We start from the raw sequence: 18,674 nt of genomic DNA, 5'->3' as shown, positions 1-18,674 counted from the left end.
AATTTTGAAACCAAAATTGAATAATAAACCAAGAAACTAAAACCATAATTATATTTTGGTTTATTTTTTTAGTTTTTTCAATTTAAACCAAATTATGCCCAGCCTTAGTGGTAGGAACAGGATTCGAGGCAGAGGTCAGATCGAGAGTCCATACAAGCTAAAGATTTGGTTAGAGTTGCCTTTTTAGGTCCTAAGGTTTCTAGTGCTTTTAGGTTAGTGAGTTAGAGGGGTTGAGGCTTAGTGCAGACACCACTTGTGACCACACCTGTGCTTGAGAATTATTTGGTTTGAATGTTGGGTTTTGTTTAAAAGGTGTCTTCTATTTTTATCCAGCATGCTAATTCAAGGCTTTAGACTCCACATGCACACATATGAATACTACAGGTTCTCCTAGTGTTGATGAGTTATTGTCGAGGGTTGCTCCACATTTTGTGACCTTACCCTTTATGTCCATGGAGAGACAAAGTAGGTTTGTAGAGTTCATAAGGATATATCCTTTTTGTTTTGATGGAGATATGAGGTTATATGCTTATATATTTTTGTTTCCATGAGAGATTGTATAAGTTGGGCTTGGTGGATTATAATGGACTAGACTTTACTTCTTTTTAGTTCTTTAGACCAGCTGAATAATGGTGGAGGACCTTTGTAGAGAGTAGACTTCTTGGATCACCTCCCTTTTCATGGAGTCAATTTGCTCGAGTGTTTTTAGAGGAGTTTATATGTAGACATAAGAGGCTTAGAGGCTAGAGGGTCCAGGAATTTACAATTATAGAAAAATGCATGGTGTAGGTTAGATCTTCTGGTTCGATCAGGGTGTTCATTCTGGTTTTTAAGGCTTAGTTTAATAGGCTTTGACTCTTTTTTGGTTTCTTCTTATTAGGGATCCTGGGCACTATAGGAGGGATATCTTATGGCATGATAGGTCTTAGTATCAGGTTACATAGGATGGACACAAGGAAGGAGTTTCAGTGCAATATCCATGGGTATGATTTTAGTCTGCTTTAGATCTTTCTTGGTAGTATTTGAATATGGTCCTGTATTTGGCTATGTGTTTTGTTAATCGGTATTGATTCTTGATATGATTTGTGGAATCTTATTGGGTCTACTGATATTGCTACCCCATAGATGTCTCCTTAGTAGTGGATCAAAGACGTAGATCCTATATTGTGACTCACTTAGAGTGTATTGCTGGATTAGAGTTTATTTTGCAGGTATCATAGATTTTGGTTTATGAATTTTATTTTTTTGAATAGTTATATGGTGGAATAATAATGGACCAATTGTGGTTTTGACATTTTATATTTTAGCATGTCTAGCATACTTATTAGTGGTAGACGATCTGATAGCCTAGACATGTGATGTTACTTGTTTGATAGGATTACAAGTGAAGGATTTTAGTTGGATAGTAAAAAAATTTCAACTACCTTATGATTGTTACTCTCTTAGTGATTATTTTTTCTTGCATGAAAAGACTTATGGGTATAGATAGTTGGATTTGAGAGTCTTCAGCTTATAGGGAATCCATGCTTTGATTCGAATAGAGTTTTGAATGGAAAGGAAAATTTGGTTGTAAGGTTTCTCCTTGGTAGATAAGTGGCTAGGTGGAATATCCTTTCTCATAAGCTTCGATTAGAGTATGTGTTATTCTTTGTGGACTTTATGTTAAGAAATATTGAATAAGGATTGAGATAGACTAAGTTGTACCTTTTTAGTCCATAACTATTTTGTTAAAGAATATTGAATGGGAAGAGATTTAAGGAAAAGATAAGGATTTTTGTGCTTAAGGAAATTTGTTATATTCAAAGTTTATCCATGGGCTTAAGAAATAAATTTGATGTCCTGATAGTGTTGTTCATCAGTAGCTTAAGCAAAATTTAATGGTGATTTTCTTGAGTTTTGATTCATTATTTAGGCGTTCGTAAGTGAGATATAGTTGTTGTTGCATTTCTTCTATGGGTTGATTTTTTTTCCTTTTACAATGGATTGATTATGTGTGCGGGATCAAAAAGGCTCCTTGTGCTACAAAATTATTGAGGACTTTATTTTGTTAGATGACTTTTAGATATTGAGGGTTGTATGTGCTATTATGATGAGTTGATTGAGTATTCAGTACTATTTAGAGATTTCATCTCTATGGTATATAAGGTTTTATGATGATTCCCGATTGCCTCAAAGGACGAGAGTAAGACTTGATAATTGGATAGTGATCTAGAGTGCTAAGTGTGACTTTTGAGGTTCTAGGTGATTTTGATACTACTTTATGGCCTATTAGCTTTACCCTGAGGCTATATTGTGTTTTTTATAGTGATAATATCGACCTTAGGTAGGTTGATTCAGTATTTTAGTTGGTAGTTATGTGATTTATGGGTTCCTTGATATTTGATGGGTCCGAGGATGATTTTCAGTCTTATGGTTGTAGCCACTGTCTTGTGATGCCTTCGTTAGGTTTAGATTAGCCAGGCATGTGCAGAACTTCTACTGTATTTGACTTAGCTTTTGGGTATAGATGAAGTTTGGAAATATAGAAATTCGAATTCATTGAGAATTTGGCCTTAGATGCTAGTGTTGTAACCTAGTGAGTCCTTATGTGATAGATTTTTGGTTCTATGGTGAGACTAGTAGTTCTGTAGTTGTGACTCTGTGTTGAATTTATTTCTAGGTGTTTCTCGAGGGAATTTGCTATCCTTTAACTATTTTGGCATTTTCTTGCTTACATGTTTGAGGACGAACGTGAATCTTAGTGGTGGAAATTGTAATGGCCCTTATACTGGTTCTTAGAATCTTTTATATTTCGACCATTTTTTCATTCCTTGTGGTTGCTTTTCTTATTTAGGAGTTTTGAGGATGGTTGGAATGGTCTCTGATGCATTCATAAGTGATATATATATATATATATATATGTGTGTGTGTGTGTGTGTGTGTGTGTGTGTGTGTGAATTTGTGGATTTGAACTTTCTTAAAGAGATTAATTTGACTTCGGTCATCATTTTACGATTCGAGCATCAGATGGTTATTCTGACAGTTCCATTAGCTCTGGAAAATAGATTATGAGTTGTTAGCTTAGTTAGTTCATGTTCAGTCCTTTATCTTGCATTTTGATCCTTCATTTGAAAACTACTTACATTGCCTAAATGCTTGGGTTAATTTGTTGAAAAATGTCCTTTTTTCAAAAAGCTAATGTTTCCATTGAAACACCGAAAATAGTCTAGTAGCATAGTTAGTTTGCATTCATGAGATTCTAAACAAATCAAGAGGGTCCAATTGAAAAGTTGGCATTTTTGTTAAGTTGCCGGTGCTGGGCATAAGTTGGTGTAGCTACATAAATAACCAAAGGGTCGCTTTAACAACCAAATGATGTCAGCCTCAGTTGCTTAAGCAGACCCCTTACTGCTTTAGTAGAGGCCGGTTAAGCGAAAAAGGATCGCTCAAGCAAAGACTGTCCTTATGTGGCTTAGGTCACCACTAAAGCGCTGGCCACTTAAGTGGTCATTTAGCCACTTAAGAGGCCATCACTGGAACAACATATATATAATTTAATTTTACAAGTTTCCTTCATTTTTTGGACCTCTAAGCTTCGGGAAAGACAATTTCTCTAGAGTTTCTTCATCATTTTCATGTGGATAACCTCTAAACTCAACTTTCCATTATTTTCTATTGATTTTATATTCGAAAATATTTCGAAATCCTTGATTTTAAACATGGGTTTTACCGATAAAGTCTAAAAATAGTTTTTCTTCTATTTGAACCTCATTTTAACTATATTTTGTGTGGGTTTTCAATATTAGACTCCTATAACCTTGGGAAGCATGTTTTTAAAATAAAATGTTGATTTTAACCTTGTGTTTTTGGAAATGATTTTTGAAGTGAATTGTGGTCCCAAAATAAATATAATCAATAAAGATATAATTGGACTCCTTTTGAATTTTATATCTCATATTTGAGTAGATTGGACGCATTTGGTGTTGATTCAAGGGAGTTGAGCATTCGGTTGAGTCTTTGGATGGTCTTTGGGATTGGAGATCTTCTTTCTAGGCAAGTTGAGATGTACATTGTCTTTCTCTAAAGTGTTTATGTGTTGTATGTTTGTTTACTTATAATTTTTGAATCACATAGGTTTTGGGGTCCCACTTAGGTGAAATGGTGAGAATCTCTATAGGTACCAAAGTCTTTTGGTTGATTATAGTTAAATTTTTGTCTTTCTTAATTAGTATTACTACTTGTAAATATCCTTAGAATAGAATGTAGATAGATAACTTAGTGATCTTGAATAATTGCTATTGGATACCTATTTTAGAGCTTGAATCTTATTTAGTAGACTTTATTGTGATGATCAGGTTTTTAGTGATGGAATAATCGAGCTTTAGAGAAATATTCTCAACACCATCAAAAAGAAGGTAGATTTATGATTTTGTTTTGTTAGATTAGTTGGTTTTATTAATTTTGCAAGAATATATTACAACAATCACTGTAAAATATTTTGGGATAAACGTGCAACACACATTTCCGTAGAATATATATGGCCCACATTTGACTGTAATTTTGAAAAGACTTTCATAACCTTATTTTAATTTTTATCATGCTTTCCCAGATAAGTTTCCCTCCAAAATATATTAATAAATGCAGTAACTTTTTTCCTATTCTCTAAACTTATTAAACAATACATTTACTTATACTTAAGAAAATAATGTGTATTTTATACTATTACTCTCCTTTTAATAATAATGTATAGATAAATTTATATTTCACTTCAAATTTTACTCAATGTAATTGAAATATATTTATCACTTAATTAAATTAAAATTTAATTATTTGTCCCAATAAAAAGATTTTAACTTTAAATGATATTAATTTTTTTCATTATGATGCTCAGTAATTGTTTTATAATTTTCTCACACACATATATTTGTGCATATATATCTTTCTTTTGATAAATCATGGATTTATTCATTCATTCAAAAAGCAGTAGAATGCAAGAAGTTTGAGGATCCATCCTCATTAGACAGTTGAGGTAGATGATTGTCAATAAGGTCTGAATTACAAAAATTAATTGTCCTAGAATATGTAGTTCCTAACATATCTGCTTCTACCTCCTTCATAGCATGTGTGTATATAACATTTTATATTCCTCTATATTAGTCTACTAAAGAGAGGATAAGAATTTTAAATTAAAAAAGATATCATCCAATTCAAAAAAGTTTTATTTTAAATTTAAAAATAATATCTAAGAATAAAATTTTAAATAAATTAATGAGAAAATGGTCATTTACCCCCCAACATTTAGTCGAAATTCCAACTACACACCTAACCTTTAAAGGAGACCTATTACCCCCTAAAATTTTTTACCGAATTTATTAAAACCCCAATTGCTGACCTATCAACATAAACCACTTAATAATGCATCAGTGCATATCACATGCCTGGGCCCACGCTGATGCTCCCATTTTTCTTTACAAAAACTATCTCATCTCCTTTCTCTTTCAACCTTTCATTTTCAAGAAAAACTTTTCATCTTCGTCTCTCCTCTCTCTTAACACAACGATTTGAACTTTTTTTTTAGATTGTTATTGTAATTTAAACTTTTGGTTGTGGATTTTTAAACTTTTGGAGCTCCATCGGGTGGGTATCTAAATCTACAATTCTTGCACCAAGTTTTCTTTGATTTCTTGGCTTAGATTGAGCGCCTCATGGGGTTCTACGACCTCCCAATTTAGGACTTCTCCAATTAGAATCAGTGCTTCAAATGGTTTCAATAATTCACCTTAATCTTGGCATTTGAGCTTCTTAATAACGTTAGTGTTGATCTCTGAGAATAATTAAAGGGGAAAATGTTTTGTTTGTTAATGATAAAGGGAAGAGTTCTCTGCTAAAACAAGACACATAGACAATTCATTGAGGAAAATATTTGTTTATGTGCTTACCGCTTGGTACATGGAAAGTTCAATTCTTGTTTCTTCTAATTTTACTTTTCTGGACTCTGTTGCCCTTAGTCTTGTATAATTTGGAGTAATGAATCATGTATAATTTGCTCCATTTTACTTCATTGATGGCTTTAGCCTTACGTTTTGAACCCATTGTCAAGTTCTTGGATGAGAAAGATAATGAAATTGGAGATAAGGAAGATGAGGAAACACCATTAACGAGTTCAAGAAAGATGAGAAGGATAATGAAATTGGAGATGAGGAAGAAGTTGAAACAAAAGGTCTTTAACGATCCGAAGAAGTTGAAGCTCGCCAGTGATGATTGTAATTTTTTAATGGTGATAATGTTGTGTTGTAATTTTGATTGTAAATTTAGTGGTGGATAAAATTTTTATGATGAGATATGAATTTAGTGATAGACTACAATGATGATGATTTAATGATAAATCTGATACTAACAAGTTGTAGTAAGATTCTAATAGTGTGTTTGATGATGGGTGGTGATGATTTTTTTCTGGTGGAGTTATAAACTTGGTGTAATGACGGTAAAATGATGGTTTAATGATGGATTTTGTTTTGCACAATGAAGAAGAAATCATTAGAGTAGTATGGATTTTTTTTGGATTTTTCTGTTTTGAGAAAGAGAAGAAGATTAAAAAAAAGGTCTTTTATTAGTTGAAGAAGATAACATTATTTAATAATTAAAAATAATGAAATATATTATACATGTGGCACTTAAAAATACTGATTTTGAATGGTTGAAGCCTCAGCGGACGCGCCTATTGGGGGTGTTCTCACCTCCCATGACAGGTCAGCAATTGGAGGGGGTACTAAATACAGTAAAAAAATATTTAGAGGGGTAATGGGACTTTTATAAAGGTTGAGTGTGTAGTTGGAATTTCGACTAAAGGTTAGAGGTGTAATAGACCATTTTCTCTAAATTAATTAAAGTAATCTTAATTATTTGGGAAGTGGAGTTGATAAATAAAAACTAAAAATGTCATATTTCTATGTTTAAATTCTGAATTATCTCCTAATCGTAATCTTCATTATTAAATATGTTTCTTGATGTTTATTTTTTTATTTCAATTTTCAATTTTATTTCTTGACCAACCCAAAAATAATTCTTTGATTTACTCAATTCGAATGAAATTATAAATATTGATTGTGATACAATATTATTTTTATTTGATAAAATTTGAACTACAACTATTTTAATTTCTTAGTAACACACAATTGCAATACAATTCAAGAAATAAAAGAATGTCAAATTCTTTCTTAAAATAGCGAATGTTCATGATTCGATTTGGATCATTTTTAAAATTAAAATCAAAACTAAAGTAATTTAGTCAATTTTAAAATTTTAAAATAAAATAAAAACTATCAATTTGGTTTGATAATTTGGTTTATAACTAGCTAATAATAAAATTGATAATTATAAAATAATAAAAAAATTATTTCAAATAAATATTAGAAATTAATTAATTGATGTCCGCGATTATTAGATAAGGGTATTTGAATCTTTTACATTACTTTCCAATATTCTTTGAAAAATTTAGCATTTTATGTTGTTTAATTTTTTAGGTTACTCCATTTCAAAAATCAAAGGATCAACCTATTAAAGTACATCCAAAATCAGTCATATATTATTACCCTTATATATAAGCCAATAAGATTATTAGGACTATAACTGCACTGTGAAGTTTTACCAAATGCATTGAACGTTGGTACCATTGGGTCCTGCACTATCAGTGTATAAATTCATTGTACACCAGCCTATAGAATATGTACAATAAAGATTTTAAATTGATTATGTTTTGTGGTGCTTTTTAATTAGTGTTTGAGCACGTGGAGTAGTTTTATATCCATGTGTTGACCCAGCAATAACTTAGTATACTGAATAAATGTTTTTCTTCCACTTCAACAAATCTCAAATTGAAGATTGAAGATTGAAAATTCTCACTTCTTCCACTTCAAGAAATCTCACTTTGAAGATTGAAATTGTTGCGACCTCCATTTGAAGGTTCAATTTGTCTTTATTAAGGTCAATTTGAAAGTTCAATTTGGCATTATTAAGATAAGATTAACAAGCCTAATCTTTAAAAATAATTAGTTACATGAGATGTGTTTTTTAATCTTGCTTTGTCAATTGCATTAACGTCGTTGATTGTTAAATGATTTCCTTTCAGACATTTTTCTTGGAAGAAAAGGGATTGAATGTTTTTTTATCTTATACATTGATTGTTTTTGTACCTTATACCTTATAATATTTTTAGTTGTTGTGATTGAAGCTTACTGTGCTACTGATCTTTGTATTTGACACCAAGGTCAAAACAATTCTTGGAAGAAAAAGGATTGATTGTTTGTTTACCTTATTGATTGATTGTTTACCTTATAATAATTTTAGCTGTTATGATTGAAGCTTACTGTGCTACTGATCTTTGTATTTGACAGCAACATCATAATAAGAATGTATTATTATATTCGTCGGATGGTTCTCCTGGCATCTCAAATCTTCAAGGGGCTACTTCTTCATTCCAGACTCTGCTTGCTGCTAATCTTTCACCCGTACTTGTGCCTGTTTTCCTTTCCTTTTGAAAAATTTCTACATGCATGTCTACAGTTCTTCTTTATTTGGATTGGTTGTTTGAAGATAAATACATACGCACACAATTTATATTTCTGATTTTGGTTGTGTAAATTAGTATGTTTGGAGTGAATTTTGCTTTAATTGGATTGGTTGTTTCAAAATAAATACGATGTACACAATTTGTATTTCTGATTTTAATTGTGTAAATTGATATGCATGGAGTGAAAGGAGAAAAATACATGCGTACATAATTTGTATTCCTTTGCAGATTGAACAAAAGTCTGATTCGCCCGGCTCTCTAACTCTTCTTGCCCATATTATTGTGTTGCTACCTTTACATCACATATGGCCAGAAAATTCAGTATCAATTAAATAATAACCGACACTCCAAATTGGACATGAAAAGTCCAAATCATCGACATGAGCCGAGAGAGAAAAATCTTGAGAAGTAGATCCGATTTGAAAATCTCATTTTAGAAGATGAATAGGTACTCTCACCTATATATGGTGATATATACTATCCTATCCATAGTTATATATTTGCCTCTATCTTATCGAACAGTTTACAGGGCCAACAAATTAGGCCTGTTATGTATGGAGATGACATTGCATATTATGCAGATAAGTTGGTCCTCCTCAATACCTATGTGATCTCGGTTTCACGGGTAAGGGTTTCGCCAAAGTCGTATATAATGATCCAAAGTAAATGGGTCACGTGGGAGGCACACATTTAATGAGTAGAACTATCAAGGGCCAAGATTAGTATTTAGCTATTCATATCAATGCATCATATTAGTCCAGCTAGGAGCCAGCTGCCAAGATCCAGCTTCATGTTAATAAATACCTGGAGATCCACCTTTCAAATAGTTATTGATTTACTGGTATCCTTCACTCAAAAATTCTTTCTCTAGATTCTTCTTCTACTCATTCCTTCCTTCTTATTATTATTCACCCACCCTAAACTTCATTACATGTATTCAAAAGCTAAAAGTCATCTATGGAGTTGTAGTGTAGCTAAATTCTTAGTTGATTGATTGTAACCGTTGACTCATCTATTAATAAAATTCCTTATGCAACTTATTAATTCATTGTGTTTGTGTTGAGTACATTACAAGTGGTATCAGAGAAACGAACTTGTCTCGGCTGTGGGTAGTAATTCAAAGAAGATATTTTTGGAATCTACTATGGCTGAATTGGATGAACGAAATAATGCAAAGAAAAGGGCCCTTATGGATGAAATATCAAGAATAGTTATGAATGTTAAAAAATTGCAGACTGATGATTGTATATGTAGTGTTGACTGTCAATGTAACTCTTGCATAAATGGTTGCCTACGCAGTATTGACTGCCAATGCCACTTTTTTTTATGATTATTCAGGGAAAAATAATGAAGGATACAACCACACTGCGGTGGTTTTATATGACCTTGCTATAGATAAACTGTCGAAGGTTAAAATAGTTGGGCGGCCAATTCAGAATACAATGAGTACAATATGTTCGACGAATGTCTTCAATGGGTTGAATCTGAAATTCTAGTTGAACTCCACTCCACCCGAATTACAAGCACCACTGAGACCAAGATAATGAACCCACATTGGATTCACGACTCTATGCTCTTGTTGTTGAGAACACAATACCAAAAATGATGGGTCTGGACGATCTGCCCAGTGCTTATAATATCACGGCATATCTCGGTTATGCACCTTTGTCAATTTCTAAGATTTTGAATTTTCTATTTAAAGGCAAGGAACATAAGTTTGACATTCTTCGTGGTGATAAGCTCTTCGATATAAAGCTGAAGGAGAATATATTGGCAATATTTTGTGGCTCTGCTACAACTTTTGATTTGCTCCTACATGCTTTGGGTTTGTACATTTGTAATTGGGTTGATACTGGACAGGTCTTCTGGGTTTTCCTAGATAGGATAAAGTTGCGTGTGTATTCATTCAGTCAAGTTCTGCTTTTCAGTAATTTCGATGGCTTTCCATTTCTAAATGTTGTAGATACTAAAGTAAAGCTACCAACACCAGTTGCTACGAAATCAGAGGATTGGGATAAGATTGCATCAGCAGTAAATAAAATCAAAGGTGCTGAAAATTCTGAATGAATGGATAAATCTAGTAAGGGTGTATGTCTCACTGAAAAGGGCAATAAGTGGACTAATGGTATCATAGATGTAGGACGGGAGAAACCCACTAAAATTTCTTCTATTAAAGCCATATTAGATAAGTCCAAAAATAAGAAACTGAAGCAAAATATAGATGTGCAGTCATCGTCAAGTTTCCTTACATCCTTATAGATTTGAAAAATGGCATAGATAAGGTATAGCGTGGCTGCTCACGTGAAGGTTAAAGTAGAGGAAATGCACAATATGAGTGGACTAATTCAATATCAGATAATGTGGCGGATGTCCATATCTAGGGCAATTAGGTTTGATAGTCTAATTGTAGTTGTTCACCTAAAGAATTGGGAAGTGTATTGCATGCTAATACCTTCTGGACAATACATGGAGCCTCTTCCTATCCTTGTTCCTCGAAGAGGATCCTTGCTTCTCATGATACAACCAGGTTTTGTAGTTGATAGCTTATCGTGGATACAAAGTTATACTGTGAAGTTTCTGTTTAGTGGCATGGTTGAAGGCACAACACACAAGTTCAAATTTATTAAGAACTTCTGGAGTCATTTTGTGCCAGGAATATGGTTTCTACACTATGTTGATGTTTATTCCCCTACATTTAAGCTTTCCTTGCTGGTTTTTCTTTTTAATAATGGAAAACTTTTGTGGGTTTATGTGAGAAAAATTCATGTTTTTTTCATTGAAAGTGATAACTTCTATGCTTCAGTTCTTGAAAGTAGGGATGTTGAGTTTGAAGGACTATCAAGTTGGGATAACTCCGAATGGTCAAGGATAAATGTGGCGACAATGAATGAGCAATAGATTGTTCCAGTACTTCATGACAACTTTGTTTTAATTTCCTGACCTTTCGCAATCTACAGAGAAGTCGGACGATATCAATTCATAGTTTTCTTTGAGTAGAATAAATCAGAAGGTAGTTCTAGTCACTTCTACGGGGAAATGGTTGCTTGAGGGGATTTGGTCGACTAGAAGCTATGGGATATACTAGTAATCTTGGTGAAGTTAGCTTTGAAGACTCCAGCCTTAAATTTGTTCTCGAGGAAAAAATCTTACATGTTCCATTTGATCCTGGGGGAAAGTACCTTAGAGCTACTGATTATCCTTACCACTACATAACTTGTATAAAGAGCAACAGATATCTCAATACATTAAGGAGCGAGCTCGTATCACAAACCTATGACGATGCTTTACTAAAGTGGCTATTTTTACCTTGGTTAGTCAATTAGAAAATTGGGTTATAGAACATATGTTCAGAAATATATTTTACAGCAGCCACAAAGGAATATGAGGTAGGTATAAAAGTTTACAGGCAACTTACTAGAACTTCATTGGGACAAATCTTCCAATTGCATTACTATCATTGGCATTGGCACTTTTGTGGACGTTCAATTTCACCTGCCACAAGCTAGGACAGCAGCTAATGTCAACTCATTGCCTTATTATGACCTTGAAGACAAGGTCAATTTCAAGTGGGAAGGATTGCAATGATCCAAAGTAAATGGATCACGTGGGAAACACACGTTTAATGAGCAGAACTATCAAGGTCCAAGATTAGTAGTTAGCTATTCATATCAATGCATCATATTCTTCCAGCTAGGATCCAGCTGTCAAGATCCAGCTTCATGTTAATAAATACCTAGAGATCCACCTTGTAAATAGTTATTGATTTACCGATATCCTTCACCCAAAAATTCTCTCTGTAGATTCTTCTTCATCTCTTTCCTTCTTTCTTCTTATTCTTCACCTACTCTAAACTTCATTACATGTATTCAAAAGCTTGAATTCATCTATGGAGTTGTAGTGTAGCTAAATTCTTAGTTGATTGATTGTAACTGTTGACTCATCTATCAATAAAATTCCTTCTGCAATTTATTAATTCATTGTGTTTGTGTTGAGTACATTACATCATACGGTAGGCCAATACATACCTTTTATTGGATCTTTGATAAGAAAACAATAGTTGAACATATCAGCCCAAATAATGAGCTTGATAAGCCTCTGCCCCCATTGACCAAATTAAATCTCACGGTTTTAGCCAATATTGCTCAAATGACACCCTCTCCCTCTACAAAAATTGGTATATTACTACTCCCAAATGTCGTATAGCAGAAATTTATACGCCTGTACACATAGATACTAAATATATTCTCTTATTTATTACTATCAGATATTCTAGGAGTCGTTATCCATTGCGGCCCTGAAAAATATACAGGTCGTACTCAAAATAGGTACCGCAAGATTACCGTCAATCATGATCAGTAAGTATAACCTTCTAAGATTTTCTACTCTAAAAGTAGCTGCATTTTTTAAATAGATTCCGCAATAAATGGTAATTACTTCTTATTGCTTTCAGGAACACTCGATTTCTCCTCACTTTATGACGCGACTTCGGGGAAATTGAAGGGTCTGAATTACAGGCTAAAATGAAAATAAAAGAGTATCCGGTCATCCTTGGAAGGAACATAGGACTTACTTCTTATCAAGGTATAAATGTATTAAAATACTTTAGTTAAATGTGCATATATAAAACAAGATAACACGCAGTTATTTTGTATATCCAGGTTTATCATTGCAGACTAAATTCAACACAATAATACGTATTTGATCCTTCCTATCCACAGGCATTGGAACTCTTCCACTGCTGTAAAGTTCACACATTTCTTTTCCAGATTTAACCTGTCCTTAGTGAGCACAAAAGCTAACTTATTTGGTTTAGCGGAAGGGACAAATCAACCAAAAGCATCCCTTCAGGTCGTGCATCAGGTGTGATTTCAAGTGGTGCATCAGGCAGCTTCTCAGCGTCATTCACCCCTCTCATCGTTAATCCTGTCTCTCGTGAAGTTATCCCTATTGCTAAAATAACCTCACAAACTTCTATAAGTTTTAGCTTTATTGCACTGGCTCAGGCCTCAGTAATGTAGCAACAAATTCTTGGGGTTTAACTTTGGATTAGTTTCTGTTAAATTGATATATATATATATATATATATATATATATATATAATACTACAATAGCGTGTTCATTATTAGGTGGAATAGAATGTGAACCTCATATTTGGACGTATCTGGTGCCATTTGAATTAGAAAAATAAAATGATTAAATTAACTATGGAGTTATTATGGAACTAATGATTGGCTATAATGAATAATGAATGTTTGATTAATGGGTTGGGTGAATTAGTTAGTCTACAGTTACTGTTTTTCCTATTACGTACAGATTACTGCTTTTCTAAATTGATCGAAATTGCTATAAACTATTGTTATTCCGTTCTGTAGAAGTTTGAGTTTCTTCTTTAATTAGGAGCAATTTGTTTACTGTTTTTGTGAATCAATCGGAATTGCTATAAACTATTGTTATTCATTTTGTAGATGTTTAAGTTTCTTCTTAATTAGGAGGAATTTATTTCCTGCTTTTGTGAATTAATCAGAATTGCTATAAAATGTAGTTATTCGTTAAAATACTAAACATGTACATACTTTGGTTCTCCTCGAAAGGTTGGAGTTTTCCATGTTGAGGCAGCAATGTCATTATCAATGAGTTTCAAAACTACTATATGTTAGAGTGTTTGGGATGCAAACCAAAAAATGTACAAAAGACAGGAAGCCATTTGACTGTCCAAGGTGTGAGCGGAAGATGACATTAGTGCCTCGGTATTATGTTTTTGCCATATACAAATTCTACTTTTACAAAACACAACATATACCTCTTGCATTTGAGGTCTTAACTGACTATGGTTATAGGTGTATGTTCCAAATTGATCTTACTGATGCCAGTGGCTTGGCAACAACATTGATATCTGGTGTACTGAGTGAAAAAAATGCTCTCCATGACAGCAGAGAATATATTTTAGACAACTTCTGTCAAGGTCACGCTTTATTTATGTCTATCTTTGATTTTATTATTTCAACCTTATCCATGGCGCATAGTTCAAGTCTTATAACTAGCATTCATTTACAACTTCACCTTCTTCGCATTGACTATATCCACCAAATGTTGTCGAGCAAATTATTCAGCATTCAGCTAAGGAAGTCATCCTGGGTAAGCGTTAATGTTACTCATTCAGGATTAACAGTTTTGTCCTACACAGAAAAAGAACAAGTGTTTCCACCGAGCATTAACCAAAGAAATGCTGAAAAATAATGCCTCCTGTCATAAACGAAATAGGGATGGAAGCACCAGTTGTTGAATTAGGATCTTTGAGTTCAGCACTGCCACTTAAACTGCTCACGCTAGTAAAAAAACTGTAAGAGGTCAATCAACTTGAATTCCCATGAAAAATATTGCTTTTGTTCTGGTTGAAGACACTATTGAATACCTGCTTCATTGTTTCACCGTCAATTAATACATTCTTTCTATGGCAAACTTTGAGTTCCATTTTCGCGCAGGAACATATAGTCTACTTTTAAGATTTCAACTTGGCAGTTTCACAAAAAGGCTAATCTTTTTAAAACATATTGCATGCCAAGAATCTGACTGTTGATGAATATAGCCTAATCAAACTATTTGTTCTGATTCCTATCTAAAGATATCATATATTAGCTCCAAAAATTCGACACAAAGATTCACAGTAAAACTTGGATGGTTTGAGAAATCAATTAACATGATTTTCAAAGGAAAAAGGGTTATTTTAGTACAATAACAAGACAAACAAGAAACATATCATGTGTCTTAAAGATTTCACTTGCTCTCATTCTTTAAGACTTTACCTATATTTGGAAACTGAACATATTTTATATTTGCAGCAACATGAAATCCTTGGTCTGTTTTCTTTCTGATATTTGATATTAAGAATATTCACTTTCTTGAGCTTGGTGTAACTATCATCTTTTTTTTTGGTAACCTTTGCCTGCCGAAAAAGGATGGAATTTTCTTTTGGGCTCTGAATCACCGTACTTCTACTCAATGTGAATAACCAGGAATTTAAAATTAGGAAGAGGTATAACAAATACAATTTAGGTTTAGCAGCTTTTTGAGTCATCTCCACGCTCCTAATTTAGTGGCAAGGAAATATGTCGCATCTAGTTAAGTTTTCACTGCATGATTTTGGTATATACATATTCATTTATTTAGCTGACTTTATCCTGAAATCATGATTGTTGAGTTTTCGTAGTTGTGCCTGAAAATCGTTTGCACTAGAGATTAAGATATCTATTTTAAAAAATATGACCGTCATCTGAACGTTGTCTATTTGATTATTACTTGTGTGCTCTACCATATAATATTTTGTTGAATTTTCTTTCTTATTTTCATTAATGTCTACCAAATGACACAAAAATACAAATTGTATGGTAGTTGAATTAGGAGTATGCACCAAGTTTAGTTTGCGCTTTGAAAGGTTTAAAAAGACTACAACAAAAGGTCTAGCTTTTGTCCACATGTCTGAGTTTGGATATTGTATTGATAGTCTAAAGAAACAGTTTCTCTACCTTTAGAGGTAGAGATAAGTTGCATGTACACTATGCTCCCCAGACCCTACTTCATAGGATTATGCTGAGTAAGGCAAACCAAGTTGTTTACTATCATTGACTTTGTTTTCCTTTAATTTCTCTTAATAAGAACCAACTTTCCGCATCTGTTTTGATTACGTAAAGTTAAATTCTAATTATCAGTATTAAGAAAGTAGAGTATTAGAATACTAAACCATTTCATCCTACCATCTTCCTGGTGCGGGATCAATGTCATATTTTAAACCTTGTAGCTTACACAAAATGAATAAATTTTGATAACAAGTTATGTCTTATATAGGACATATGTTCCTTCTTTTTGTTAAAACATCTTTGTTTTTGGCAACCCTAATAGCCTATAAAAATGCATGATCAAATAGTTCTCAAGTTCCTGTCAAGTACTCAGCATGCTTTTAACATCAATATTATATACAACTTCCACTAGAAAACTCACCATTGAACTCTCTGTTCTCACTTACCAATCAAACAAGTGAATCCTCCTGTTTGAGTCTCTACATTGGAAGACTGACTTTTCTATTTCCCGATCATTTAGTCTTCTTCTAAAAAATATATTCAATCAATATTAGTGAAACATTCAGATGCACTGCTCTGAGACCAAACTTACTGTCACTTGTACTACTAATTTTATTCAAGTTTTATGTATAGCTCTTGTTGTTACTTTTACTACTAATTGTATTCAAGTTCTATGTATAACTTCTGTTTAATAGGCATGGTTCATATGTCTTGAATAGATATTGTTTGGGTTGGGTATAAAATTGAATAGATTACTAATGTCGCATATGAAATATCAAAACGTGACAATGAGCTTCCTTTTCACTTTGTCCTAAAATCATTTGTAGAGCTAATGGTGTTTCATAAGTAATTAATTAGATGATTAATATTTACCTTTTTACCATAGGTAAGTCGTAATTCTTTTGTGGAATGCAAAAACTTGGCTGGACTCTAACTCTGCCATTCTACCACTGAACATTTGGAATATGATTGCGATGTGGCTAAAAATTCAAAGACTGTTAGTGTTTTTTGGGTTGTATTGTAACTTCTACTGGAACAATGCTTTCAAGCAATTTGACTGGATAATAGACTTGTGATTATTGTAAATATTATTTAATATTACCTTATATATGTTGCCTTAATTGTAGTATCTTGTGCTTTATTAACTTATATGCTAAAAAGTTAGCAGTCAGATTTCTCTACGATTGCAAGTCCTGCGTAATTTAGAATTAAAAATCATGTATGTTAGTAAAATGCACACAACTTGATAATGGATCAGCAAATGGGCAATTGAGTACTGAGTATTAACAACTTATTCATTTTTATCAGAAATTTTAGATCCACCTCGTGAGTATTGCGAATTTTACCTCATTTGTTTACACAGTGAGCTTATTTTTATGTTTTTGGCCAGTTTGAGTGCAAGGTGAAGATATATTCTACAAGAAAAATTGATTAGAATCATCACATTATTATTAATGGAAAGATCAATGACCATCTTTACCAGAACAATGTACTACCGTTAACTTGAAAAAAAGGAATGAGGACTTAACAGGACAAGATATAAGAAACACTATTGACATGAAAGTACACCCTTGCGGAGAAAAATAGCTTGGAATCATTCTTATTGCTCATTTGATATTTGATTAAAGAAATGTTAGTACATTCACTACCAGATTTTTCTGCATAAACCAACTGATTGGCTAAACTGGCTTCTCTTAGATGCAAGCAAGTTCTCAATCATCTTTTTTTTTATGAGTTCTTAATCATCATTTCTGATTTCTCTCAAAAGCAGCATTGTCCAAGAGAAGATGACACAAAATCATTAGCTTTAGAAAGTGTTGTGAAGTCAAAAAATAAAATGTAGAAGTTGAAAACCTACATTCTTACTGACATATTGGAATTTGCCTTGTCTGTAAACTATATTTTTTATATATTTATTAATGATAAAAAATACATTTTCGCCTGTCTCCATTTGTTTGTAAATTAATATATTGGGCCCGAGTTTGGCACGGGCCTTGACCATCTAGTACCACATATAAACAACTAGATTGGGAGTGTTACGTTTGGTCATATTTTTCAAGAAATAAAATTTAAATATACGTAGTACATGTAAATAAGTAGACTAAATTTAAATTAATGATTATACGATAAAAGATATTTATATTTAGTTATGAAAAATAATATCATATATTCAAATAATTATAAAATTTATATATATAATTTATCGGTTCGAACACAGAAAGCTCAAACATATTTGACTTATTTGTTAACTTGAATAAAGAAAGAATTGATTTTGGGAGAATTTATTTCTCTTCGAGCTATGGTTATTTTTAAGTAAAATCAAAATCAAAATAAATATTAATAATTTTTTTAAATTTAAAACAAAATCAAACCACATATTGATTTCTTAAATTGGTTTGATTTAGTATGATTTTTCAGCAAGCCGTAAACACTCCTATTCACCACATTATTTGATCTATATATAAAAAATATTTTGCAAATTATGTTGTATTATTATTATTATTATTATTATTATTATTATTATTATTATTATTATTATTATTATTATTATT

Source organism: Capsicum annuum, chromosome 6 (assembly GCF_002878395.1).
Source record: "Capsicum annuum cultivar UCD-10X-F1 chromosome 6, UCD10Xv1.1, whole genome shotgun sequence".
NCBI lineage: Eukaryota > Viridiplantae > Streptophyta > Magnoliopsida > Solanales > Solanaceae > Capsicum > Capsicum annuum.
The sequence above is the reverse complement of the archived record's forward strand: the minus strand, read 5'-3'. Positions refer to the sequence as shown.